This window comes from Hypanus sabinus, chromosome 28 (genome assembly GCF_030144855.1).
Source record: "Hypanus sabinus isolate sHypSab1 chromosome 28, sHypSab1.hap1, whole genome shotgun sequence".
In the NCBI taxonomy this organism is placed as follows: Eukaryota; Metazoa; Chordata; class Chondrichthyes; order Myliobatiformes; family Dasyatidae; genus Hypanus; species Hypanus sabinus.
In genome coordinates this window covers 10,026,856-10,043,369 of record NC_082733.1, presented here as the reverse complement: position 1 = coordinate 10,043,369, position 16,514 = coordinate 10,026,856, and the positions used below count along the sequence as shown (strand labels likewise).

General features: G+C 44.0%; 1 protein-coding gene across 4 annotated transcripts in view; it reads right to left on the bottom strand.

Moving 5' to 3' along the window:
- Nucleotides 1-16,514, bottom strand: part of LOC132382418 (cortexin domain-containing 1 protein) — a 76,716-nt gene that overhangs the window by 25,965 nt on the left and 34,237 nt on the right. Inside the window, exon 1 of one of the 4 annotated variants that reach the window (XM_059952594.1) lies at nt 13,579-13,601. The exons of the other annotated variants lie outside the window; for them this stretch is intronic. The gene's annotated coding sequence lies outside the window, so the exon portion shown is untranslated. Of the gene's footprint in view, nt 1-13,578; nt 13,602-16,514 lie in introns of those variants that run through there. 4 annotated transcript variants of the gene reach the window in all.

The window sequence follows — 16,514 nt, the reverse complement described above, 5'->3', positions numbered from 1 at the left end:
CTCCATTGTAATTTCTAGGCCACATCCTTTCTACTGTTTGGGGATCTATATACAGCTCCCATTAGTGTCTTTTTAGCCTGGCAGTTCCTTAGCCCTATCCACAATAATTGAACATCTTCTGACCCTACATCACCTCTTTTTATTGATTTGGTTTCATTTTTCACCCCCTCTGCCTTCCTGCCTGTCCTTTTGATACTGTGTGTATCCTTGGACATTAAGCTCCCAGCTATAGTCTTCTTTCAGCCACAGTTAAGTGAAGCCCACGTCATACATGCCAATCTGTAACTGTGCTACAAGTTCATCTACTTTATTCCATACACTATGCACATTCAAATATTACATTGCAACTCATCCAGTTGAGTGCAAGTTTGCCCTATCAACAGCCTCTCCTCACTTCACATTGCCTCTGTTTGTAAACCAGCCACCTTATCTTCAGCACTATTCACCTTTCCTACGATACTTCTTACATTAAAATATAGGCAGCTGAGGGCACCAGTTGCACCATGCTCACCTTTTGATTCCTAACTTTCTCTGAGGTCTTAACAAAAACTGCCTCTGCAACCCCTCCGCTAACTGTTTTGGCAATCTGGTTCTCATTCCCCTGCATCTCTAGTTTAAACTGCACCATACAACAGTAACAAACCTTCCCACTAGGTTATTGGTACCCCTGCACTGCGTGTGTAAACTGTCCCTTCTGTAAAGGTCTTCCCTGGAAGAGAGCCCAATGATCCAAAAATCTTATGCCCCGCCTTCTACACCAACTCCTTAGCCACATATTAAACTGTATAATCCTCCTAGTTCTGATCTCATTATCACATGGCACCTGTAACAATCCTGAGATCACAACCCTGGAGATCCTGCCCTTTAACTTAGAACCTAACCGCCTGAACACCCTAGGCAGAACCTCATCACTCGTCCTACCCACGTCATTGGTACCTACATGGAGCATGACTTCTGGCTGTTCACTCTCCCACTTAAGACTGTTGAGAATTCCATCTGAGGTATCACAGACCCTGGCACCCGGGAGGAAACATGCCAATTGGGAATCTCATTCTTGCCCACAGACAGTCCTGCTCAATCCTCTCACTAACGAATCCTCTATCACCACAGCATGCCTTTTCTCCTTCCATCCCTTCTGATACACAGAGGCAGGCTCAGTGCCAGAGACCTGACCACTGTGACTTTCCTCTGTTAGGTCATCACCCTCCCCCCCACCCCCTGACTGTATCCAAAGCGATAAACCTATTGAGGGGAATGACCACAGGGCTATTCCGCACTGATTCCTTAACCCCTTTCCCCTTCCTGACTGTCACCTAGTCTCACGTGTCCTGCACCTTGGGTGCAACTACCACTGTATATGTCCTATCAGCCTCCCAAATGATCCAGAGTTCATCCAGTTCCAGCTCCAACTCCTTAATGTGGAGTGTTCGAAGCTGCACTTCTCACAGTTGTAGTCGTCAGGGATACTGGAGCTCTCCCTGCTTTCCCACATCCCACTAGAGGAGCACTCCACTATCCTGTCTGGCATCTGTGGAAGCCTCAAAGAGCTAAAGCCTCATGATCTCCAGTCTGACTCTGTCCACTCAGACAGCGATGATGGCCACTGTGCTTGGCCCGCCTTCCCTTTATTTCCTCTTGTTAATCAATCATAATTGCCAATTGGTTGCTGGTCAAAGCTCATTTTCTCTGTACCGACGCGCTGCTGCCTTTCGTACTCAGGCGTTGGACCTGATTGAAGACCCCTCCTCTCAAAACCTCCGATGTCCATTTTGTCTGCTGGTCAAATTCACACCTCCAATTCCACATGCTCCAATTATCATCACCAACCTCTAGTATGGGATCTTATATAAGCCATAAAAAAATCATCCTCATCTACTCTAGAATTCCTCAAAGAATTCCAATAGATTAATCACGTATCATTTCCTTTTCATAAATCCATGATGACTCTTTCTAATCATATTGTTATTTTCTAAGTGACATGGTAGATTCAAGCATTTTACCCACTGCTGATGTCAGGGGAGCAGGTTTGCAGTGGCAGCTCAAACAAGCCAATGGCACTGCTGGTGACCCCAGGGGTAGTTAGTTACCCTTGTATGACACGTTCTCTGATCAATCCAATGATAGTGTTTCACAAAGTCAAAGTATTAGCAACTAGCAAAACGTACAATGTTGAAGCAATGAAACTTATGAGATGAAAACTAGTGATATTAAACATCAACAAAAGACATGACACCCAACAGTCTCCAGCTGCCAACTGCACAGAATGAAGCTTGAATGCGTAGGTGAACCCTTCACTCTGACCACGCCCCCACCCATGTGACTAGCTACCATAATAAACGCCCAACACAGAATACAGTGCTGATCGGAAACAGATATATGGCTCCGACATGGTTGCTAATTCTATGTTCTCTTTCTCTTTCCTTTCTTGAGTAGAGAGGACAATGGATGGATGGTTCAGTGGATGGATAAAATGATAGATAGATAGATTTTCTGCTTTAAAGTCCAATAGAACAATTCCAGAATCTGTAGAACTCTGTACAATGATAACGATACCTCCAAGACCATCTCTTTTAAAACTGAAGGATACAGATGATCAGGTCATTGGAATTGACTAGTTTCAGGCCTGTTAACTCCTTTAGCAATATTTCTTTACTAATTCTAATTTCTGATCTGTACTGGACCTCCTTCTGGGAGTGTTTTTGTGTTTTCAGTGACGGCAGGTCACAACGGATCTGTACCCTTTTTCTGTGGCCAATTATAATCCACCATCTCACCACCCCGTACTTGACTTCCCCTTTTCACATAACTACGCTCCAAGTTTACATCTCTTGCTCATTTACTCTCATATTCATTTTTTCCCTTCTCTACCAATTCCTTTATTATCCTATCCTAAACACTTCCAATCCTTCAGCTTACTGCATTGCCTAGCACCATGATATGCTTTTTCCTTAGAGTTAAAGTTATATTCAACTTCTCGTGTTTTCTAAAGCTTCACCTCTGCATTCTGTGTTTATGCCGAAGGTCCTCTGGGGGATGTGTGACCTGTACAAAAGTGATGGGTTGCACCTGAACCAGAGGGGAACCAATATTCTGATGGGCAGGTTTGTTAGAGTAGTTGGGGAGGGTTCAGACTAAATTGGCAGGGGGGTGTAAATTCCAGTGAAAAGACTCGGGGTAGGACAGATGGTAAAAAAGTAAAGAGAGCATGCAGTCAGACTGTCAGGAAGGGCAGGCAGATGACAGGACAAAATTGCAGCCAGCAGGGTAAGAATCAGTGTATTAGGGATGCAGAATCAAACAGGGTAGCAAACACAGTACTCTGTGCTATATCACAATGTGCAGAGTAGAAGGAATAAAGGTGGATGATCTTGTTGCACTCTTACAGATTGTCAGGTAGGATGTTGTGGCCATCACTGAATTGTAGCTGAAAGGAAGCTGGACGTCCAATGTTGCATATTATATCGGAGGGATAGGAAGGTAGGCAGAAGGGGTGGTGTGGCTCTTCATGGAGAGAATGACATCAAATCAGTAGAAAGATGTGACATAGGATGTTGAATCCTTGTGGGTTGGGTTGAGAAACTGCAAGGTAAAAGGACCCTCCCAACTGTAGCTGGGATTTGGACCACAGATTAAAATGGGAAATCGAAAAGGTGTGTCAAAAGAGCAATGTTATGATAGTCACGGGAGATTTCCACATGCCTATTGATTGGGAAAATCAGGTTGATAATGCAGCTCAAGGAGTGAGTTTGTTGAATGCCTACGAGATGGTTTTTTAGAGCAGGTAGTCTTTGAGCCTACTGGGGGAGCAGCTATACTGGATTGAGTGTTATGTAATGAACTGGATGTGATTAGGCAACTTAAGGAACCCTTAGGAGGTAGTGATCACAATGTGATTGAGTTCAACTTGAAATTTGACAGGGAGAAAGTAAAGTCTGATGTAGCAGTATTTCAGTGGAGTATAGGAAATTACTGTGGTATGAGAGAGGAGTTGGCCAAAGTAATTTGGAAGGAGCTGCTGTCAGGGATGACAGCAGAGCAGCACTAGTGTGAGTTTCTGGGGAAAATGAGGAAGGTGCAGGATAGATGATTTCCAAAAGCAAACAAATACTCAAATGGCAAAACAGTACAACCGTGGTTGACAAGGGGAGTCAGAGCTAATGTAAAAGCAAAAGATAGGGCATACAACAAAAGCAAACAATAGTGGGAAGACAGAGGATTGACAAACTTTTAAAAACCTACAGAAGGCAGCTAAAAGAATTATTAGGAGGGAAAAGATGAAATACGAAAGCATGCTAGCAAACAATACCAAAGTGGATAGAAAAAGATTTTTCAAGTATGTAAAAAATAAGAAAGAGATGAGAATGGGTGCAGGACTGCCAGAAAATGAGGCCGGAGAAATAAACAGGAGGCAAGGAGATGACAGAGGAACTAAATGAGTATTTTGCATCAATCTTCACTGTGGAAGACATAGCAGTGTGCCAGGTATTGAAGGGAGTGAGGGAAAAGAAGTGAGTACAGTTACTATTTCAAGGGAGAAGGTGCTCAAAAAGCTTAAAGACCTCAGGATACATAAGACACCTGGACCAGATGAACTGCATCCTAGGGTTCTGAAAGAGGTAGCAGTAGAGATTGTGGAGGCATTAGTGACGAACTTTCAAAAATTATTGGCCTCTGGCATGATGTCATAGGACTGGAACACTGCAAATATCACTCCACTCTTTAAGAAAGAAGGAAGGCAGTAGAAAGGAAATTATAGACTGGCTGGGAAGATGTTGGAGTCAATTGTTAAGGAAGAAGTTATGGAGTACTTGGTGACACAGAACAAGATGAACAAAATCAGGATCGTTTCCTTAAGGGAAAATCTTGCCTGATGAACCTGTTGGAATTCTTTGAGGAGAATACAGTTCTATTTCCATCTTTAATATCTCTATTTTTCCCTTTCAGGGTTCTTTTAAAGACTGGAATTACTCGGTTCTTTGCGGGAATGGGACCTGGCAATTATTCAACACATCAAGGCACGGCCCAAGAGCTTCACTTGTCTTCAGAGGCTGAGATTTCGTGGCTCTGGAGATGAGGGGATCAGAGGTTGGTGTCCGGGCAGGAGATTGGTATATGGTGGGCATCAGAAGATCTAAGACTTTGTGCCCGGCAACCTGAGATCTTTGGGCACAGAGCTCAGAAAAAGTAATGCAATGGACTTTTAACATTGTAAACCAGCAAGTTGTTTGTTATACCTCCCCTCTCACTGTAAAACAGAGTCACCTCTTTCTCCCTTATTAGGTGAGTGGCATCAGCGCCAGACTCCAGAGGGAAGGCTCCCGAGTTCGAATCCAAGTCGGGCCACCCCCAGCCACGCTTTCCATCCGTGCTGGAGTGTCGAGCTAGCCACTCGGCCTCATAAAAAAAAACAAGGGTTGAGTCAGGAACATTCATATCGTGACCCAGTTAATCTAAAAAGGAGACCAATCCTGACACTACATGCCAGACAAGAATGGCTGACTGTCTGGTGTAACACGCTTTGCTACACACTTGAGTGCTCGGTGGTGGGTGTCGATGGTGGGGGAGGGGGATCATTGTTTGCTGCCACTTATGCGTAGGACGGAGGAGAGCTGAGGGGTACTTTGGAGTTCTAACATTTAACTGTCATCCATTCTTTGGGGGCACTCCTCTGTTTTTATGGATGGTTGTGAAGAGAAAGCATTTCAGAATGTATATTGTAGACATTTCTCTGACATTAAATGTACCATTAAGATTACAAGCAGGATAAATAAAGGGGATGCAGTGGATGTTATATATTTGGACTTTCAGAAGGCCTTTGACAAGGTGCTACACATGAGGTTACTTACCAAGTTAAGAGCCCATGGTATTACAGGAAAGTTACTGGCATAGTAAAAGCATTGGCTGATTGGTAGGAAGCAGTCAGTGAGAATAAAAGGATCTTTTTCCAGTCAGCTGCCAGTTACTAGCAATGTTCCACAGGGGTCGATGTTGGGACCGCTTCTTTTTATGCTGTATATAAATAATTTAGATGATGGAATAGATGGCTTTGTTGCCAAGTTTGCAGATGATACGAAGACTGGTGGAGAGGCAGATAGTGTTGAGGAAACGGGTAGGCTGCAGAAGGACTTAGACAGATCGGGAGAATGGGCAAGAGAATGGCAAATGAAATTTAATGTTGGAAAATGCATGGTCATGCACTTTAGTAGTAGAAATAAATGTGCAACTTATTTTCTAAATGGGGAGACAATCCAAAAATCTAAGATGCAAAGGTGATTTGGGAGTCCTTGTGCAGAACACCCTGAAGGTTAACTTGCAGGAAGAGTCGGTGGTGAGGAAGGCAAATACCACGTTAGCATTCATTTCAAGAGGTCTAGAATACAAGAGCAGGGATGTGATGCTGAGGCCTCACCTTGAGTATTGTGAACAGTCCTGGGCTCCTCATCTGAGAGAGGATGTGCTAATGTTGGAGAAGGTTCAGAGGAGGTTCACAAGGATGATTCCGGGAATGAAAGGGTTATATATGAGAAATGCTTGATTGATCTGTGTCTGTACTTGCTGGAATTTAGAAGGATCTCATTGAAACCTTTTGAATGTTGAAAGTCCTTGACAGAGTAGATGTGGAAAGGATGTTTCCCATGGTGGGGGAGTCTAGAACAAGAGGGCACAGCCACAGAATAGAGGGGCGTCCATTTAAAACAGAGATGAGGAGAAATTTCTTTAGCCTGAGTGAGGTGAATTTGTGGAATTTGTTAACACAGGCAGCTGTGGAGGCCAGGCCATTGGGTATTTTTAAGGCAGAGCTTGACAGATTCTTGACTGGACTCAGCATCTGAGGTTATGGGGAGAAGGCCGGGGAGTAGGGCTGGGAAGGGATAAAAAGGATCAGCCGTGATTAAATGGTGGAGCAGACTTGATGGGCCAGATGTCCTAATTCTGTTCCTATGTCTTATGGTCATAAAAAGAAAGAGTAAGAGAAAGATCTAATAACGAGAAATAAAATCTTGCTCCAATTATACAGGACCCTGGTGAGCCCTGAAATACTGTACACGTCTGACTGCATTATATATGGAAGGAAGTACCCGACTGAGGGATTGCAATGTTGTATTGAACTTACGTAACTGAATGTAGGTAGTTGCATGGGGTTTCACTTCTCCATCATTGATGTTTCCCTTAACCACATCTCCTCCACTTCCCATACATCCACACTCACCTCATCTGCTTACCGCTTTCACAGCGATAGGGTTCCCCTTGTCCTCACCTGCCACCCCATGAGCCTCCACATTCAACACATCATTCTCCACAACTTCCGCCATCTTCAATGGGATCCTATCACCAAACATATCCCACTCTCCATTTTCCACGGGGATAGCTCCCTCTGTGGTATCTTTGTCCATACCTCGCTCCCCACTAATCCCCCTTTCTGTTACATATACCTGGAAGTGACAGAAATGCTACTCCTGCCCACTCACCTACTCCTTTGCCTCCATTCAGGGCCCCAGACCACCCTTCCAGCGGAGGCAAGATCACCTGTGAATCTGTTAGGGTTATCTATTGTATCCAGTGCTCCTGGTGTGGCCTCCTCTACATCGGTGAGACTTGACATAAAATGAAGGAACGCTTTGGCAAGCAGCTCTGCTCCATCTACCTGCAGTGGAGTTTCCCTGTCCAAACATTCCCAATCCCTTTCTGACATGTCACGGCATGGTCTCCTCTTGTGCTACGAAGAGGCCATTCTCAGGGTGGAGGAGCAACACTTTATATTCCATCCAGGTAGCCTCCATTCTGATGCATGAACATCAAATTCTCCTTCTGGTAATTTTTTCTCCCTCTTTTTCTATTCCCCACTGTAGCCTCTTACTTCTCACCTGCCTATCACCTGTCACCTGCTCCTCCTTTCTCCTATGGTCCAATCTCCTCTCCTATCAGATTCCTTCTTCTCCAGCTCTTTGCCTTTCCCACCCAACCGGCTTCACCTAACACCTTCTAGCTATCCTCCTTCCCTTCCCTCTGGCGTCTTCCCCCTTCCTTCCCAGTGCTGAAGAAGGATCTCAGCCTGATCGACTGCTTGTTCATTTTCATACATGTTGCCTGACCTGCCGAGTCCCCCCAGTTGTTTGTATGTATTGCCCTGGATTTCCAGCGTCTGCAGAATCTCTTGTGTTTACAACAGATAGTTGATCTCCTTCATGCAGGACAGGCCATGGTGCTTTTAAGGGTTTATTTGGTGTAATCATTTTGATAATCAGTCCCTCTCTATGAAGTCAGTGTTTGCAGACTTGAGAACTCAGTGGACTTAAATAAAATTAACTTTCTAATTGATGAAACATAGGCTCTAACGTTTTGGATGTTAAGAGATATCATATTGGCGAGGAAGGAAACTGTTCCTAAAATCAAGAGTGACCAAGAAGTAATTTACTTTGCCAAAAAAAAACATGGGGGAGAGTAAAGTAATATAGCCCTTTCAAAACAAGGAAAGAAAAATGCCCACAATATCAAGCAAATTGCAACATATGAGTCTCAAGTCCAGATATAGGAAGGAGAATGGAAATATGGTCAGATTTAGACTAAAGGAAATGGGAGTGATAGAAATTTTTCTGTTCAGAGCTAACATATGTTCAATGGGCTGAATGGCCTTTCCCTGGTTTGTGATAAGTAAGTAGAGAACTACTGACCCTAGCTAGCAGGGTTCATTACTAATGTTTACTGTAAAAAGAGACAAGGACGTTCAGCTTTGGTCGTAACTGAACGTATGAAGCTGAGAAGGATCAGCAGCATTAAACTCCTGTTTGTTTGGCACACTGGCCAAGGAGATCTTCTCACCATAGTTGTAAGTTATACTCAAACACTCCAGATCAGCCATTTTGCCAGCTGGGGTAGGTGGTATCCTAGCTGTTGTGCAACAGTGGGCAAAATACCCAACGCTACGCCAAACACAAACTTGCTCCCAGGAACTCCCAGATGCCTTCTCAACAAATGTTAGAGAAATCAGTAGCTAGTGCACTAAGACTATTGTATAGCCTGACCTCCAACACTACTCTGTGCCAGGGTCCAGCCTGATCAGCATTATCCCTATGCATTGGATCATTACTGGCACTGAAGCTGGACGTTTGAAGCCGACAATAACGCAGTAAATCAGAGCTCCTTGGCTCCTTGCAGCACTCTCTCTGCTTCATTGGAAAGCAATGCAATTTTAATTAAATGTTTTAGTATATTCAGAAACTATTATTGATTCATAACCACTTTTTAAGATTCATTGTATTGACAGGCACGGAATTGAAGTATTAATCAAATACTTCTTTGTTCTTGTTACCACTATTGCCAGTTTTTGGGTTTTGTTGTACCCCCTAACCATATTGGAGAGATTTAGGGAGCACTCAGGCCTGGCTTGGGCAGCTTTTGAAGTTGTTCCTGTTGAATCTCCACAAACTGCCTACTCATTCCTGGGAGACAGATGAAGCCTTGACACACACTGAAGCGAAAAAAAAAATCAGGCTGGTTTTCCAGTAGGGTTGCCTGCTCCTTTCTGCCAGCTTTCCCAGTGATAGCTAAAGCACAGGATGTGAGGAGAATATTAATAAAGTAAGAAAAGGAGCAGGAGAAAGCCATTTTTTCTGATATTAATCAACAGAGATTATAGGTCATTATGCAGTCAGTGGCTACTTTATCACACACTGAGTGTGTGTCGGGATCTTCCGTTGCTGCGGCCCGTCCCCTTCAAGGTTTGGCATGTTGTCCATTCAGAGATGCTTTTCTGCACACCACTGTTGTAACACACGGTTATCAGAGTTATCAGAGCCTTCCCGTCAGCTTGAACCAGTCTGCCCATTCTTCTCTGACCTCTCCCACTAACAAGGCATTTTTACTCATAGAACTTTTACTCACTGGATGTTCTGCTTTTGTTTATCGCACCATTTTCCATAAACTCTGGAGACTGTTGTGTATGAAAATCCCAGGAGATTTGAAGTTTTTGAGATACTCAAACCACCCCATCTGGCACCAACAATCATTCCACTGTCAACATCACTTAGATCACATTTCTTCCCCGTTCTGATGTTTGGTCTGAACAACAATTGAACCTCTTGACCGTGTTTGCGTGCTTTTATGCACTGAGTTGCTGCCGCGTGATTGGCTGATGAGATATTTGTATTAAAGAGCAGGTATACAGGTGTACCTAATAAAGTGTTCACTGAATGCAATTTTCCTGGTCAGTGCCAATCTCACTTAAGTGCTTACATTTCCAATCATCTTTAAGTCTCAGGTTTGAAATGATTCAGTGGCTCAAATCTCCACAACCCTCAGGAAGAGAGATTTTAAAGAGTGAAGTGAAGAATTTTCTTGTCATTTTCAGCTGCTAATTGCCTGCAAGTCCTGTCAGATCTCAGGCACGTTCCCCTAGTGGTGAAGTTGATGCATCTGCTCAGCACTAAATCACCAGAGCATAAAATCAGCAAGTGTAGAATAACGATGGTTATTGAGGAGTACCACACAGAAACAGGCTCTTTGGCCCACCAGCTCCATGCTGACCATTAAATGAGGATTGTGAGCTGAAAGAGGGAAGGTGGGGGAAGTGTTAATGAAGGAAGAAGCTTTGGAAGGGTTTGACCAGAAAGATGCTAATTTTAAAAATCAAGACAGGTTCATTTATTTATCGAGGATGAACCCCAACACTGACTGGGAAGATAAATGCACTGTAACTTTGATTTTGTTTGCTTACCAGAAGATTGCAGCTTTTCCCAGCTTCTGCTCAGTTTCTTTTCTTTTTGTTAGACACCATCAACCAGATGGCCTTCACAACAGATCCCTTACACAGTTCTGGCCTCATCCTATTGTGAATGTTCCCCTTGTCCCATCCATTCCTCCCCTACCTCCTTTGTAACTCAACACTAATTGCTTTGCTTTTCCCTATTTTCCAGTTCAAACAAAGGGTATTCAAATGAAACTTTAACTCTGTTTCTCTTTCCGCAGACGCTGCCTGGCACACTGGGCATTTCCAGTGTTCTCTGTTTCTGTTTCAAGATTCCAGCTTTTGCAGTTTATTGCTTTCCATTGTGGCAGATGATTACAGAAACTACAGTTTCTGCATTACTGCAATTAATGTAAACCCTCACTAATAGGTTATCTTCAGTGCTGGGGAAAGTAATGTTGAGTGAAATTGGTTCAGGAACCTGATGGTTGAACCTGCTGGTGTGGGTGTTGGGGCCTTCTTCCTGATGGCAGCAACAAGAAGAGAGCCATGACTTATGTGATGGGGGTCTCTGATGATGGATACTGTTTTCAATTCTCCTTGTAGATGTGCGCAGTGGTGACAAACTGCTAGCAAAGTAGAGGAGCTGCCGTGCTTTCTTCATGATTAGACTTTTGTGCTGGATCCAGGACAGATCCTCTGAAATGAAAACAGTGAGGCGTTTAAAGTCGCTGACTCTCTCCACCTCTGGTCCCCGATGAGTACTGGCTCATGGACCCCCAGTTTCCTCCTCCTGAAGTCAGTAATCAGCTCCTTCGTTTCGCTGCCATTGAGTAAGAGGTTGTTGCTGTGGAACCACTCAGCCCTCCTATAAGCTGATTCGTCACCACCTTTGTCAGCAAACTTAAATACGGCATTGGAGGTGTGCTTTGCAAGTTACCTAGAGTTGGACAATTTAACATTCAGTCTTCTGTGGAGAAAATTTCTTTACTGTAGTAAATGTGACCAAAATGCAGGAACTGGGAAAATAGAATGGAAACTCTCCAGGAGGCAGGGTGAGGAGCCAGTGGGATGCTATGGGTTTGTAAAGGATGGTTGTGGCCAGCCTGACTCCTGAGGTGGAGACAGCAGGATCCGGAAAGGGAGACAAGAATCAGAGGCAGACCATATGAAAGTGAGCAGGAGAAAAAGTGATGAGATTTTCATGTTCTGATTGAGCGCAGGAAGCAATTGTCAATACACCTGATGAGTTGAGAGAATGGGCCTGAGTAAGATTGAAATAAAAACTATTCCAGATAGAAAGACAGGCTTAACTTGGCGATGTGCAAGTGCCCATGCATACCTTTGATCTGGAGAATGTGAGTGAAGTTGAAAGAGAATTTGTACAACTGAAAACCAAGTCCAACCAAGTATGGTGGTGGAAGAAATCTAAAACAAGGGGAAATCTGCAGCTGCTGGAAATCCAGGCAACATGCAACAAATGCTAGAGGAAAGACTAAACAGCCGATTCTTCATCAGGGCTGGAAAGGAAGGGGAAGAACTCCGAGTAAGGATAACTCACTCTGACTTCTCCAGTCTCAGACCGAAACATCGACTATTTACTCTTTTCCTTTGATGATGCCTGGCCTGCTGACTTCCCGCAGCATTTTGTGTGTGTTGGCATTCTGTTTCAGGAAGAATCTCTCTGCTGTGGGACTCACCTGACGTGTGGCGGAGGTGTAGAGGGTTGAGCATCCGTGTTGAGGTGAACCAGCTGGGACAAAGAAACTGGATGTTTCCATCATGGCCGAGAGGTGAGTGGAAAATCGAAGTACGCAATGTCATCAACATCCCACTTCCAAAATTCTCAATTTCTCTTACCACCTCTAAATCGATTCACTGCTTCTTGCCCCTTGCTCCATGATTCCCGATCCTCTGTGAGAGGTCTGAGGGGGCCATTTGAAAGCTTGCAATAACAGTATGTCACCAGTGGTGTCACCACTGAGCAGCTACATCCTACTCAATGTTCCTGCCAACTAAACCACAGCTGGACTTAGGCAGTTGTCTGAGCAATCTATAATCGGGTTCTAGATATCCCCTGCATCAGTAGAGTGCAACTCGGGCACAAAGGAGGCTTACTGTGCTCCCCATCTTCCCGAGACTGTACCACATCACATTGTCAGGAGCTCTGCGCTTCAGAATGTCACGAAAAGGACAGAAGAGCTTGTTGAGCGACAATTGGTGTCATGCATGGGCACAATGGCAGTGTGGTGAACTATGTGCCTGTCTGGACACGCCCCCTGCTGACTGCTCCTGTGGCTCCTCCCACAGGCCCCTGTATAAAGGCGATCTGAGGCCTGACGCTCGGCCTCAGTCTCCAGGACATAGTATGATGGACACTCACTCCTGGTTCCTTCTTCCAGTCAATAAAAGCCGATATCTCGCCTTATGTCTCAGAGTGAGTTATTGATGGTGCATCAGGCAGATCTGCTAAAGTGGGTCAGGACCAGTCGTGACTACTAAAACTGCATAACTGGTAACCATTTCCACCTGAAATCATGCCAACCGAATTTACTCATCAAATGGATAGTAGACTGTAGAATGCTGAAAATAAAGACAGCACATGATCCAATTTCTAGGCCATTGATCTTTACCTGAACTTTCCTGTGTGAGCTAGTCAATGTTCTAATAAAAATCACTGTAAGGGATAACCTCTCCTTACACTATTAAAGCTAGTGTTGAATTTATGGCTATTTACCCCGTGTCTATGTCCGGAAATTTCTCTAATCACCTTTCCATAACCCTATGTAAACATTTATTTGCATCACTTTGTAATCTTTTGCACTCCAGTGCTTCCTCAAGTAACTTGGACTTCTGTCATTAACTTTCTAATCAATGTTGAACATTTAACATACCTTACATAATGAGATGTTCAATACTGCACATGGTGCTCTGACTGGAGCCGGAGGACAGGCCAGGGAATGGCTGATAATCTTCACAATTACAGCTTTTCCTGTAAATTGTCCAGAGCATTTAGTAAGCTTATAAATTCTTGTTTCAAGTATACCAGGTGGTTATAGAGCTCAAGAGCTGCTCACAGCTGCCTGCTAGAGAGGGCAGAAAACAGAGATACCGCAGAAAGTAGTGGATAAGATTTAATAGAGGGAACTGAGAGATCATCAAGATTGATGGGAAGACTAGATAAGCAGGATCTCTGATTTTCAGATTAGAGGCCTCTGATTAATTGTGTGCCACAGGGCCCTTGCTATCGTCATATATATTAATGATGTGGATAAAAATGCAGGTAGCATGTTTACCAAGTCTGCAGATGACACCAAAATTGGCAGTGTGGTGGACAGTGAAAAAGCTCGTCTAAAGTTAAAACAGAATCCAGATAAATTGGGAAAATGGGTCAAGGAACGGCTGGTGGAATTTAACTTGGACAATGCAAATAGATACATTTTGGTAAATGAAACCAGAGTGGGATATACTGTATACAGTTGGTAACAGGGCACTTGGAGTGTTATAGACAGAGTGACTGAGAGTACAAGTACAAAGTTCACTGAATATGGTGACGCAGGTGGGTAAAGTGGAGATGAGGCATGTGGCATTGCGTAGGGTACTGACTACGAGACTGGGATGTTATGTTCCATTTGTAAAAGAGGCTGGTGAGATCACGGCTGGGGTATTATGCACAGTTTCACTTGACACACTATAGGAAGAATGTCATTAAGATAGAGAGAGCGCAGAAAAGCTTCACAAGTCTGTTGCTGGGAGTGGAAGGTTTAAGCTGTGAGGAGAGACTGGGGAGGCTGGGACTGTTTTCCTTGGAGAAATGGAAGCTGAAGGGTGGCTATTTTGAAGTTTATAAAACCATGAGGGAAGTAGGTAAGGCGAATGATTGCGGTCTGTGTGTCTGATCTAGAGGGCACAGGCTGCAGGCGAGAGGGAGAGACTTAAAGGAAACTGTAAAGGTAAGTTTCCCACACAGGTGCTGGTGAGTATGCAGAACGAGGTGCTGGACAACCTGGTGGAGACAGGTACAATTAAAGGTTTACAAGACAGTCAGACAGAAACGATTGAGAGAGATGTGAGCCAAACACAGGAAAACTGGACTAACTGGGGAAAACATCTTGGTCAGCATATACAAGTTGGGCTGAAGGGCCTCTTTCTGTTCTGCATAACTCTAGGACCCTGATGTTTAAATGCAGGTGGGCTTAAAAAATTAAAATGCAGAGGGATCTGTGTGTTGCCACACATCAAATAACTTTAAAGTTAGTGGCAGGTATAGCATCTAATAGATGGCCAGTGGGGACCTTAATTATAAGGGGACTAAATATAAAAAATTTCCTACATTTGCACAGAGAGATGACACTTGGGAGGACTGTGATACCGTTGATCTCAATTATGGAGGGTTATACTTGACAGAAAGCAGTTTGTTCAAAGTTCACAAGGTTAATGGGGATGTATTATTGGAGTTTCAAAGGAGAGCTGACCTAATTCTGAAGGGTCTCAACAGGATGAATGCTCAAAGGACGCTTCACTCCAATGAGGAACATTGTTTCAGAACAAGAAGTCACTCGTTTCAGGCCAAGGTGAGAAGGAATTTCTTCTCTTGGAGAGTCCGGAACCATGGAATTCTGAACCTCAGAAAGCAGCGGAGGCAGTGTGACTGAATATATTCTAGCCGGAGTCAAGGGAAATTGCCGGGAAAGAAGTTCAGGCCAAGTTCAGATCAACCTTTGTGAGTTAATGGCAGGCTTGTCATTACGATGGTTATGCTCTATAGCTGACATAATCTAAATGAAAAGGAAAGGTAGACATACTGTAGCAATTTTAAAAGGATGCATTGTGATAAAAAGCCACGATAGTGTGGCAAAAGTGAAGTTTCTAGATAGAAACCTTGAGGTTTATAGTTTATCAGAGAGAGGAGGTGTTTCAGGGAATGGAGAAAAGCTAACTCTGGGGCTCCAAGTGTTGAAATTCTTGTTCATAAATTTCTTCCTTCTACCTCCCATTTTAGTTTGACACTTGAAGTATTGAGAGCTGGTTTGGTTCACTTAACTGAGGAAAAGACATGCCGGCATTGGAGAGGGTCCAGAGGATTGTATGTGAATTGAAGATGGGCAGGTTGAATATCTTGAAGCTAAAATATTCTGAATATAAATATAAATATTCTGAATATATATTCCAAGACTTGAGTACCAAAAACTTAATTGAAACATTTGTTTGGAGTCAAGAGAGGACCACCTGTTGAACAAAGTACTAAATCAAAGCCCTATCTGCTTTCCCAATATAAAACTAATTCCATGGAACTGTTTCAGAGAAGGTCAAGGGAATTATCTCCAGTGTCTTGACAGTGCCAACACCAATAGTACAACAAGTATGTCCATTCACACATTGATGTTTGCAGGACCTTCTGAGCATTCTGAAGGAGACATGAAAATACAGGTATTTGTGTTCTAGACATTTCCATTTTCTCCACTGCCTGGAAGTACTTGGGCAGCAGGGACATGGGTAAACACAAAGTACACTGCAGAAGCTGCGGTCAAATCAACACATACAAACAAGCTGGATGAACTCAGCAGGTCAGGCAGCATCTGTTGAAACAAGCAATCAACGTTTCGGGCAGAGACCCTTCGTCAGGGCTGGAGAAGGACGGGGCAGGGGCCCCATAAAGAAGGTGGGGGGAGGGTGGAAAACCAATTAGAGGAAAGATCAAGGGGTGGGAGAGGGGAAGCAGGGAGGGGATAGGCAGGAGAGGTGAAGAAGGAGCGTAAGGGGAAAGCACTATGGGTAGTAGAAGAAGGCACATGGGTAACCTTCCCCCCGCCCACCCACTCACTCCCCC